The sequence below is a fragment of the Bos indicus x Bos taurus genome, chromosome 15 (genome assembly GCF_003369695.1).
Source record: "Bos indicus x Bos taurus breed Angus x Brahman F1 hybrid chromosome 15, Bos_hybrid_MaternalHap_v2.0, whole genome shotgun sequence".
In the NCBI taxonomy this organism is placed as follows: Eukaryota; Metazoa; Chordata; class Mammalia; order Artiodactyla; family Bovidae; genus Bos; species Bos indicus x Bos taurus.
Window position 1 is genome coordinate 29,872,041 of NC_040090.1, and position 13,225 is coordinate 29,885,265.

Here is a 13,225-nt window from a genome sequence, read left to right on the forward strand (position 1 = left end):
CCATCTCCTGTTTGACCACTTCCAATTTACCTTGTTTCATGGACCTAACATTTTGGGTTCCTATCCAATATTGTTCTTTACAGCATTGGACTTTACTTCCATCACCAGTCACATCCACAGTTGGCTGTTGTTTTTGCTTTGGCTCAGCATCTTCATTCTTTCTGGAGCTATTTATTGGGCACCTACTGACCTGTGGAGTTCATCTTTCAGTGTCATATCTTTTTGCCTTTTCATACTGGGGTTCTCAAGGCAAGAATACTGAGGTGGTTTGCCATTCCCTTCTCCTGGTTAAATTTACTCATAACTATTCTGGGTTTTTCTGTGTGTGTGTGTGTGTGCTACTGCAAATACAATTGCTCTCCTAATTATATTTTCACAGTGTTCACTGCTAATATAAAAAATGCAACTGATTTTTGTGTGGTGATCTTGCATCCTGAAACTTTCCTAAATTTGTTTATTAGCTCTAATAGTTTTTTCATGAATTCCTTAGGATTTTTTATGAATAATACCATATCATCTGTGAACAAAAATGTGAAAGGAAGAATACTTGCTCCTTTGCAATCAGGATGCTTTTCTTTTCTTTCACAGTTTTACTGAGCTATGTTTGACATATATTGTATAAGTTTAAGGTGTACAAAGTGTTGGCATTTGATACACACGTATTGTGAAAGGATTCCATGGCGAGGTTAGTTAACACCTCCATCACCTTACATAATTACCATTTATTTTGAGGGGTGAAGAACATTTAAGACCCGCTCTCTTAGCAGCTTTCAAACACATAAATACGGTATTGTTAAGTATAATCACAATGCTGTACATTAGATGCCTAGGACCTATTCACCGTAGAATTGGAAATTTATACCCTGTGACCAACATTTCCCCATTTCCTCCGCCTTCTGCCAACCACCATTATACTCTGTTTTTATGAGTTTGGCTTTTAAAGATTCCATATGTAACTGACATACAAAATTGTCTTTCTCTCTGACTTAACTTTGCTTAGTGCAATGCCCTCAAGGTCCATCCACACTGTTGAAAATGGCAGAATTTTCTTATTTCTCATGTCTGAGTAATATTATATATACATATATGTATCTCACATTTTCTTTATCCATTCATCCATGGACAGACACTTAAAGATTGTTTCCATGTCTTGGCTATTAAGAATAATGATACAATGAATGCGGGAGTGCAGATAGCTCTTGGAGATTCTGATTTCATTTCTTTGTGTATATACCCAGAAGTGGAATTGCTGGATCATATGGTAGTTGCAATGTTTGCTTTTGAATTATATACGTACCTTAGATATTTTGGATATTAATCCCTTATCAAATATATGATTTGCAAATACTTTCTCCCATTCTGTAGATCGCCTTTTCATTTTGTTGACTGTTTCTTTTGCTGTGCAGAAGCTTTTTAGTTTGATGCAGTCCCACTGACATCTGCTTTTGTTGCTTAGTGTCATCTCCAAAAAATGATAGCCAGACAATGTCAAGGAGCTTTCTATGCTTTCTTTTAGGAGTTTTACACATTCAGGTCTTATTGGTTAAAGTTAATTTTTATGAATGATATAAAATAGGGGCCCAATTTCATTTTTTTGCCTGCAATTTTCCAGTTTTCCCCAGCACCATTTATTGAAGAGACCATCCTTTCTCCACTGAGTTTTTTTAGGCTCTCTTGTCTCATATTAGTTGACTGTATTTGCATGGGCTTATTACTGAACTCATTGGTTAGCTCTAATAAGTTTTTTGGTGGAATCTTTAGGATTTTCTTTTCTTTAGGATGATATAAGATGATATCATCATAAACAAGAACAATTTTACTTCTTCCTTTCCAATTTGGATGCCTTTTATTTGTTTTTCTTCCTTGACTGCTACAGTTGGGACTATACTGAATAGGAGTGGTGAGAGTGGGCACCCTTGTTTTGCTCCTGATCATAGAGGAAAATCTTTCAACCTTTCATTCATGAGTATGTTAGCTGTGGGCTTGTCATATACGGCCTGTATTAGTATGTTCCTTCTATATCCAATTTGTTGAGAGTTTTTATCATGAAAGGATTTTGTATTTTGTTGAACACTTTTTCTACATTAAGATTTACAATTTTCATCTTTCATTCTATCAGTGTGGCATATCACATTCATTGATTTACCTGTGTTGAACTACCCTTGTGACCCAAGGGTAAAACCAGTTGATCATGGTGTGTGATTCTTCCAAGGTGTTGCTGACTTCAGTTTGCTAATAGTTTGTTTGGAATATTTAATCAGGGATATTGACCTCTAGTTTTCTTTTCTTATAGTATCTTTATTTGGCTTTGGTATCAGGGTAATACTGGGTTCATAAAATGAGTTAGGGAGTGTTCCCTCCCCTATGGTTTTTTGGAAAAGTTAGAGAGGGGTCAGCATATTAATTCTTCTTTAAATGTTTGGTAGAACTCACCAGGGAAACCATCTGGTCCTGAGTTTTTCTTTGTTGGGAGGTATTTCACTACTGATTCAATTTCATTACTCATTATTTGTGTATTCAGATTTTCGATTTCTTCATAATTCAATCTTGGTAGGTTGCATGTTTTTAAGAATTCATCCATTTCTTCTAGGTAATCTAATTTGTTGGCATATAATTGTTCACAGTAGTTTTTTGGGATCCTTTGTACTTCTATGGTATCGAGTGTGATGTCTCCTCTCACATTTCTGATTTTTTTTTTTTTTTTAGTCTTTTTTCCCTTACTTAGCCTAACTAAAAGTTTAGTAATTTTTTTCTCTTCAAAATATCAGCTCTCAGTTTCACTGGTCTTTTCCATTGTTTTCCTGGTCTCCATTTATTTCTGCTCTGGTCTTTGTTATTTCCTTCCTTCTGCAATCTTAGGCTTAATTTGCTCTTCTTTTTCTAGTTCCTAGAGGTATAAAGTTAGATTGTTTATTTGAGCTCTTTCTTTTTCTTAATAGGTCTTCCCTGGTGACTCCATTGGTAAAGAGTCAGCCTGCAAGGTGGGAGACTGGGGTTTAGTGTCTGGTTTGGGAAGATCCCCTAGAGAAGGAAATGGCAGTCCACCCCAGTATTCTTGCCTGGAGAATTCCATGGACAGAAGAGCCTGGTGGGTTCCAGTCCACGGACTCACAAAGAGTTGGACACAACTGAGTGACTAATGCTTTCAATTTCACTTTTTTCTTAATATATGTGTTTATCACTATATACTTCCCTCTTAGAACTGCTTTTGGTGCATCCCATGCATTTTGATATGCTGTGTTTCCACTTTTGCTTCTTTCAAGGTATTGTTTATTTCTCTTTTAGTTTCTTCTTTGGCTAACAGGTTTTTCAGGAGCATGAAGTTTATTTCCCTTTATTTGTGAATTTTCCAGTTTTCCTCCTCTTATTCATTTTGAGTTTCATACCATTCTGGTCAGAAAAGATACTACGTATGATTTCAACCATCTTAAATTTGCTGACCTGCTTTGTGACTTGTATGATCTATCCTACAGAATGTTCCATATGCAGTTGAGAAGAATGTGTATTCTATTGTTGGGTGGAATGTTCTATATATGTCTGTTTGGCTCATTTGGTCTAAAATATAGTTCAGTTCCAACATTTCCTTATTGATTTTCTGTCTGGGTGATCTATCCATTGTTGAAAGTAGAGTGCTGGAGTCCTCTACTAATATTGGTATTGTTGTCTATTTCTCCCTTTGGATCTGTTAGTATTTGCTTAAAATATTTAGGTGCTCCAATTGTGGGTGCATATGTTATATATTTATGATTATTTTATCTTCTTGATGAATTGACCCCTTTTTCATTATGTAATGCCTTTTTGTCTGCTGTTACCATTTTGGGCTTAAAGTCCATTCTCTTTTCCCACTTCGGTTTTCATTTGTATAGAGTATCTTTTCCCATCCTTTTCGCTTACAGCCGACCTGTATCAGCAGAGCTGAAATAAACCTCTTGTAGGCAGTATATAGTTGAGTCTTGTTTCTTTATTCAATTTGCCACTATATGTCTTGTGATTGGAGAATATAATTCATTTACAGTTAGAGTAATTATTGAAAGGTAAAGATTTACTAATGCCATCTTAGTCAGTTCCTAGTAGTTCTGTACATCTCTTTTTCCTTTAGCCTTCTTTTGTGGCCTGCCTTTGTGAACTGATAATTTTCTATAAAAGTATGCTTTGACGTCTTTGTATTTTTTGTGAATTTACTGTAGGTTTTTGCTTTGTGGTTATCATAAGGCCTACATAAAACATAGATATGAGAGTCTATTTTATGCTTGATAACAACTTATCTTCAATGACATACAAAACTTTATGCTTTTACTCTCTTCCATTTTATTTCTGATGTCACAACACACTTCATGTCTTTTTATATTGTGTATTCATCAACAAATTAGTTTAGCCATAGTTATTTTTCAACACTCTTGTCCTTTTAACATTTATACCAGAGTTAAATGGTTAACTGAGAAATTCCCAGGTGGCTCAGTGGTAAGTGATTAATGAGGACAGCCTGCCTGCCAACACAGGAGATGCAGGTTTGATCCCTGGGTCAGGAAGATCCCCTGGAGAAGGAGATGACAACCCACTCCAGTATTCTTGCCTGGAGAATCCCATGGACAGAGGAGCCTGGCGAGCTCAGTCCACGGGGTCTCAAAGAGTCAGACACAACTAATGACTAAATAATAACAATAAGTGTTAACACATCACCATGCTACCTTATTATTCTTAACCCTAACGCCTCCCAGCTAGTGACTGTTCTAATGTGTAGATCAGAACATCTCTACAGTGATAGTTTTATCAAAGGGGCAGTGAGGGGTGTTTCCTTGGTAACTAATGAGCCAACCTGATATCAGTTTTCTTTATAATTAGTAACCTCCCTCTCTCTCTGGTTGTGAAGATCACTGCCGTGTCCTGCCTGCTGTCTGCTGCACACAGTGTGATGTCACTCAAGTACCTTGCTTCAGACATGGAAGATCCCTCGTTAATCCTACTAAACTACTGATGTCTATGTTGCTGCCTCTGGGCTCTTTCTTTAGTCTTGAGGTAGGGCAAATACAGGCTTGCAGACCTACCGGGTACAGCTCAACAGACACTGGGAGCATGCACAGGGAGCTGGCCACAGGGTGAGAGCATTTGTGAATGAGGCATGTGGAACGATGGGAATGCCCATTGGCCAAAGGGGAGGATGCACAGGAGAGGTATCCCAGTGGCTTGGGGGTGATGTCTGTAATGTAATTAGTAAGAGCTTCATCTCTTTGAACCCTCTGGAGTCCTATCTACTGCTTTCCTAACCTCTTCCTTCTGTCCAGTCATAGAGCTCATGATTCAGTACCCGGGTTGAGGCAGGAGAGAAATAGGCTTCATCTACAGTTGGAGCCTTTTAATAAGAGAGTTTATTTACATTTAATGTAATTACCAGTAAGGAAGGACTTCTGCCACTTTTCTATTTGTTTTCTACATGTCTTACACCATTTTTACTCCATAATGCCTCCAATAATGCCTTCTTTTGCGTTAGATATCTCCTACTATAACCATTTTGATTTTCTTATTTCTTTAACCATATCTGTTATTTTCTTAGTGGTTGCCCCAGGGATTACAATTAACATCCTATTTGAAAACAATATTTCAAATTAATGCCAACTCAATTTCAGTAGTATATATAAGCTTTTTTCCTATATAACTCTACTCCCCCAATGTTGTTATTATCACATGAAGGTCACAAAAATCATGAGTGTGAAAATATTGTGGAAACTATCAACATAATATATAGATATTATTATTGCAGTATTTGGTCAGGTTAAGGGGCTTCAATGCTGGCTGAGAACAGTCAGCAATAAACTTGATAATGTTCCTGAGATTTAAGAGCTCAAACAATACCTTTGCTAAAAAAACAGGAGAAGTAATTACACCTCCCACCTTTCCCACATCCATTTCTATATTCCCAAGCCCTAAAAAGTACCTGAAACACAGTGGATATATTTAATAAATTTCTTATAAGTGAATAAAAATATGTACAGAAATACCTATGACCTGCTTAAGAAAGGAGAGAAAACCTCAATATTTATTAGGAATCTATTACCTCTCAGGTATTGTGTGTTTTAAATATATTATATCTCATTTAAACCATACAGAAACCCTGTAAATCAGCATCCCCAAATTTATAGACAAGGAACTGAAGGAAGTGATTTTTTTTCCAGGTCGCACACGAATCTCCAAAATTCTAAGGCATGTGCTCCTTCTCCCTCAGCACACTGATCTTACAGCCTGCTCTATTCCGCCACAGAACAGACCCAGCACACCTAGGGAAGTTCTCTTTTCCAAACACATAGTGAAGTCATAAACAAGAGAAAGCGGCATTGTCTGAAAGGTTACCAGCTTAAAATTTCCACTGCCAAGGGACCAGATGGTTTCTGGGATGTCTCGTTAAGCTAAAAATACCCACAACCACAATGAGTCTGACTTACAAACAAAGAAAAGGAGGAGCAGCCAGTGTCAACATGCAGCGGGAAAGCTAGAAGATTTAATGCTTAGGAAACACTGCTTAAAGGGCTTTCAAATGGTAATACACGGTATAAAACATGAGATAGCTCATGTTATTAATTGCTTATTCATCACTCTCTCTCACATACCCATTCCACATTAGTGTCTTTTTTCCCCCCACATTATTTTCTTAATCAAAACTCTCAGGCCTGGCAGAGTCCCACCAAGAAGCTGAAGGCAAGAGAGGATCCTCCTCCCAGCCCCTAACTTGGATATGTGAGGCCCCTCACCCCAACACATACATACTTGAGTAAAGCAGAAGCAGCTTCCTAGGGCCCAACTGTAGCTGCCATGAACCCAGAAATGGGTAAGATTTTGTTACAAGCCTTCCCTTGAATATTTATTATTGGGTTATCTGCCTTGTGTACACTAGCATTCTTTTTTTTAAAGTGTACAATTTAATGGTTTAAGTGTATTCACAGAGTTATTTAACTATTACCACAATTTTAGAACATTTCCATCACCTCATAAAGAAACCTCATACCCTTTAGCTACCACTCCTAAACCCCCGTTTCTCCTCCGCACTAAGCAACCACTGATCCACTTTCTGTCTATATGTATTTGCCTACTAGGGACATGCACTAGTATTTTTTTGCTGATGGATGGAACCATTGTTTCCACAGCTATATTTCAAAAGTCATGCAAAAGGCTTTGAATTCCCTCAAACAACAGGATAACTGGGCAGCTTCTTACCCAGCTCTATACAACTTTGTGGTTTTTTAGAACAAGACAACGTATAAATTATTTAAACAAACAGAAAGAAGGAAGCTCTCTGTTACAAAGGTAGATCATTTCAAGACAAAGATCTAAGTGCAGAGTCTTTTGTCATAGGATTCTGACAGTGGTTTGCTAGAAAGAGCACAGGTTTGTGGAGTCAAGAGAGACCTGAGTTCCAATTTCATCTCTGTCACTTTATTGAGGTGAGAAGTTCTAGGGTGAACTGCTTAATCTCTTTGAACTGCATTTACCTTAGCTGAAAAATAAGAATGTTAGAAATCTTACAGGATTAATGTAGAAGCTTAAGGAAATGAGGTATGTAAAGTACTAAATACAGTAGGAAGACCTGGGAGAAAGCTAGTTCCCTGATGCTACTTGTCACCATCCTGCCATATCCCTCTGAAAACCACCAGTATATTCCTATTGTAGTATGACAGAGAGATTCAGTTCAGTTCAGTTCAGTCTTTGCTACCCCTTGAAGTGCAGCACGCCAGGCTTCCCTGTCCATCACCAACTCCTGGTGCTTACTCAAACTCATGTCTATTGAGCTGGTGATGCCATCCAACCATCTCATCTTCTGTTTTCCCCTTCTCCCACCTTCAATCTTTCCCACCATCAGGGTCTTTTCAAATGAGTCAGTTCTTTGCATCAGGTGGCCAAAGTATTGGAGTTTCAGCTTCAGCATCAGTCCTTCCAATGAATATTCAGGACTGATTTCCTTTAGGATGGACTGGTTGGATCTCCTTGAAGTCCAAGGGACTCTCAAGAGTCTTCTCCAAAACCATAGTTCAAAAGCATCAATTCTTCGGCATTCAATTTTCTTTATAGTCCAATTCTTACATCCATATATGACTACTGGAAAAATGATAGCTTTGACTAGATGGACCTTTGTTGGCAAAGTAATGTCTCTGCTTTTTAATATGCTGTCTAGGTTGATCATAACTCTTCTTCTAAGGAGTAAGTGTCTTTTATTCATGGCTGCAGTCACCATCTGCAGTGATTTTGAAGCCCCCCAAAATGAAGTCTGTCACTATTTCCACCGTTTCCCCATCTATTTGCCATGAAGTGATGGAACTGGATGCCATGATCTTAGTTTTCTGAATGTTGAGCTTTAAGCCAACTTTTTCACTCTCCTCTTTCACTTTCATCAAGAGGCTCTTTCGTTCTTCTTTGCCTTCTGCCATAAGTGTGGTATCATCTGCATATCTGAGGTTGATATTTCTTCTGGACAGAGAGATGACTGACACCTCTAAAAGCTACTACTTAAGTTCCACATCACTTCTCCTTAGGCTATCTTTCTTTTCCAACTGTAGCTGCCATGCCTATATGAAATTCATACTTTTAGCAAGATTTGTCCTCTTAACTAGTTCATCTACTGGATTTCTGTTCTTTTATCCCTCTCCCAATACACACACACACACACACACACACACACATGATCTGCCCTAGACCATCATTAAGCCTTGTGGTTTCTTTTAAATCACTACCTCAGTTTTCTCTCATAGTCTCCTTTCCCTGACAGTTATTGTTTGGACTATTCCCCACATATAACTTGCTAAATCCTATCCTGAGATTTTTTACAGAACCCACCAACTGCCCTTACCCCTTTCATTTCATGCCCTGGCCACATTTCTTCCACCCTTTAAAACCCTACTTTAAGCCACTTCTAGATACTTCAATCTTAGAGGTGAAAAGAATCTTAAATCATTCAGTGAAATCCCTTGCCCAGCAAGCAAAAAGTAGGGCATAACAACCTGTATTTTACATAAATTAAATAGAATGAGGTCAACTGATTTTACTCAAGCTCACACTACTGTTTCCCTAAAACCTCCCAAGACTGGCTTCTCCATCCTCACACCTCTCTGGCTTGTCTCTTTTCATCAGTTCTAAAGTTAGTCCTCCAGTATCACAGCATTTATGTGTCTGGTATCTGTCAGCTGAAAGAGTTCATATTTTCATGTGTTTGTTTTAAAAATGAGGAACAAGTCAGGACAGTTTAATTCATCCCAACACTAGCTGGGCATGCAGTTATTATGACTGAGTCAGGAGTCAGTCTCTGTCTCTCTCTCTTCATACACACACACCTTACAGGAAGCAGAGACACTACAAGGCTCTTTTGCTGAGTCCCACTCTGAACCACAATCTCAGGCTTAAAGTATCGGAACATTAGCAAACAAAATAATGTAGTTAATTTCTACTTATTTAAGGTTTAATTATGACTTGGTGCAATACAGACTTTTCTCTTACAGAATCTATAAAAGGATCCCCTTTTATAGATCCCCCATAATCTACTGCTAATGCATTAAAGGGAGAAGCTAACTTTATAGTATAAAAGCTTTATCAGTGTGGTCACTAGACCCCCCCACCCAAATCCCATATTAATCTTATAGAATCTACTCTAAACAACAGCCACCAGCCATTCTGTTTCCTCTACAACTCCCAAAGTCCTCTTTCCTAGAGACCCTGCAAGTTTGACAATTCTGACAAAAAGCCTCCTTTAACCTACCCACGGGCACAAAGACCTATATCATTAAACATTTCACAAGTATTTACTGAGCCTCTCCTGTGTGCCAGGTACTGTACTAAGTATTTTGAATATAATGGCAAACAAGATTTTTGTCACTGCTTGCAAAGGATTTAAAGTCTAGTGGGAAAGTGACTTTTAGAAGGGATTTTATAAAAATCAGGATCTATAAGAAGGTGATGGGGGGACAAAAGAATACAGTGGAAAGAGCCAAGAAATCTAAGTTCTAACTCATCGTCCTTCTAGTCCAGCAGTCTAAGATTTGACAAGCCATGTTTTCTTGCTGGCCTTTAGGCTTTTCACTCTGAAACAAAGGAATTAGATACGACAATATTTATGATCCGTTTCAGCTCTGGGTTCTAAAATAAAATACAAAATAGTGGCCGCAATACTCACTGAAGACTTAACATATGCCAGAAATCTCACTAGGCACCGTTTGCTTAACCTACAGTTTTGTACAGCAGTACTGGCAATACTGCCTCACTTTCCTTTTTTCATTTTTTAAACTGGAAGGAGGATAGATGGTTTGACTATATTTTTTTAATGGTTATACCCTATTTCCCAAGTAGAAGTTTAAGTGATTTACAGTAAAAATACAAAAAATTGAAACTTAATAAAGACCACATTAAGTAATAGATATGAGAAGAGTATATCAAATGTTATTTTTAAAAATTATATGCCATGTTGTTGATTACAGTAAAAATATGTAAAAAATGAGCCTTAATAAAGACCACATTAAGTAATAAATATGAGAAGAGTATACCAAATGTTAGTTTTAAAAATTATATGCCATGTTGTTGATTACAGTAAAAATACGTAAAAAATGAGCCTTAATAAAGACCACATTAAGTAATAAATATGAGAAGAGTATACCAAATGTTAGTTTTAAAAATTATATGCCATGTTGTAAGGCCATGACGACCAAACTAAAAACTCTGCCATAATCCTAAACTTCTTAACAGCCAAAGTCCAGAGGAAAATGGAACTGGACATGTAGCTCTTACAAAAGACACTGGCTGAACAGAGAAAGTTTTTCCAGATTGAACTTTTAGGTAAAGAGGGTATGAGGAATGAAGGGAAATAAATTTAAATGAACAACAAACCAGTTTTTCAGATATCTAAAATAAGACCTTAACTTTATAATTTATATCTCATGGTTGAAGTTATTAAATCTTTTCAATTCACATATATTTGATGATTAACTTAGAGATGACCTTGAGTTAACTATTACTCTATCTGACTATTTGAAAGAAGCTTCATTTTCAAAGAGCTTTAACTATTACTCTATCTGACTATTTGAAAGAAGCTTCATTTTCAAAGAGCTATAGGACTTTATTAATAGCGTAGCAAAACATTCTTTGTTTTGAACGTTTCAAATGCAAATAGTCTGAGCTGCTCTCACAAGATTCAGCCAGAATCTACTGATGGACTTCTTCCGAAATAACCATCCTACCAGGCCTACTTGCTCTTACCTCCATGCTTCTGGGCTTAAGAAAGAAAAGTTTATAGAGTAGGTAAGTAAAATAAATGCAGATTAATTTGATTTAAATACAGATGTTTAAAAAAACTTTAAAAACTTTTACAAATGAATTCTCGTTAGGAAACAAACTTGCAGAGAAAACCTATTCTTTAACTGTGGCTTACCAGATAGAAAAAAATGTATTTGAAATATTCCCAAACTATTACCAATGCTAATTCCTTTTTACTTGTGCCAAAACATATAACATAAAAGTTACCACTGTATCCATTTTAAGTTCAGAGGCACACTGTGATGCAACCGTCACCATGCTAATTCTCTTTTAATATATCCATAAACCTCATCTCAGTGTCAGCACTAACAATGCCACACTATTTTCCTAAATATCATTTAAAATTGAAACAATATTTTCTTAACTAAGAAATAAAGAATGTTGACTAAATAAGAGATGCAGTTCACTGTATTACCATAATAGATTTTCCAACCTAAAGTTTCTATGACATCAACAAATTATTTCCTAAAAAGATAACTGTACCAACCCAAATCCAATTAATTTTCTTTTCAATTGTCCTAGTAATTGAACTCAGCCCACAACCTTGTATATTTGGAGGAAAATGCTGAAATTCATAAATGTATAATATGACTGTAAACATCTCATAACAATAAAATGTTAAGTGAATATTTTCCTATAAATTAAGCCCATTGTGACTCAGTGTTACAAACTATGAGAAAAGATGAGCCAAGGAGCAGGAAAAGAAGATGTAGTACAGATATTCCAGAGCCACACATAATCAGAAGCACTCCCCTTGGTATATAGACTAGATTTTGCCCTTCAGAGAAGAATTTTCAAAGTTCCTTGCTAGGCATTTCTAAGTAACAACATATTAACCTTCTAACCACTTTAAAAGAATGAATTACATGGGCAGAGATCAGAATTGGTAATAAGTAGTTCACCTATACAATGTCTACTCCAATTAATTGGGGCAATTTGACCTTGACATCGTATTTGGGTTTTAATAGAATTTCCTTTTTTTCCAAGTAATTTCAAATGAAGAGACATTAATTGACTAATTGCAGACTGCCAAGAGCAACATTATTTTGTTTCAGGGGATATTTATTGTAACTTGATCGGAATTAATGCTATGATCTTTTTTTTTCTCTTTTTCAGTAGATCCCTCTAAAAATCATTAAGATATATCTGCTATAAATGGGGAAAAGTTCTATATATACATTCTGCAGATGACAATTCTTAGTCAAGCAATCTTGAATTTTTTAACTTTACAGAGCATTTATATTTCAAGCACATATGCACAAAGCAAGAGTATCATCATCACCATAAATGGTTAAGTACACTGGCTTACACATTATATACTGGGTCCTTATTACATCAGTCAAACTTCAGTGGCAGTAATACAGTGGCCGTTCAACAAATTTCAAATGAATGAATAAATAGTTTAGCAAACAGCCTTCCTGGAAGGAGTTACCATCACCCAGAGAAAGGAAGGCATTTAAGGGAAGGACAAGTTTAGTGAATTTTACTCACAGAAATATTCAACATTCTATAATAATCTATATGGGAAAAGAATCTGAAAAAGAATGAATATATGTATAACTGAATCACTTTGCTATATACTTGAAATGAACACAACATTAAGTCAACTATACTCCAATAAAATTTTTTAAAAAAGAACAGGAGAATCAGAACACATACAAAAAGGATTCAGATATAAAAACATCAGGGATCACAACAATGTGAACTTTACGACATTCTTAAACTTAGTAGATATTTTTGGTTTTATTTATTAGTGATTAACAATAAAGAGCATTCAGATAAAAAGGATCCAGGTGTATGTCCACAAGTAAACAAGAGAAGGCCACTTCATAATGCTGTGTTAAGGAAGAGAAGAACCCTAGAAGTAAGAGTGAGCAACGCCAGCTTTAAACCAAAACAGACAACAAAGTGGGGTAAAGATTGTGTCTTTTCATATTAAAAC

General features: G+C 36.4%; 1 protein-coding gene across 1 annotated transcript in view; it reads right to left on the minus strand.

Moving 5' to 3' along the window:
* Positions 1-13,225, minus strand: part of RNF169 (ring finger protein 169) — an 87,550-nt gene that overhangs the window by 8,543 nt on the left and 65,782 nt on the right. The gene's annotated exons all lie outside the window — the stretch shown is intronic.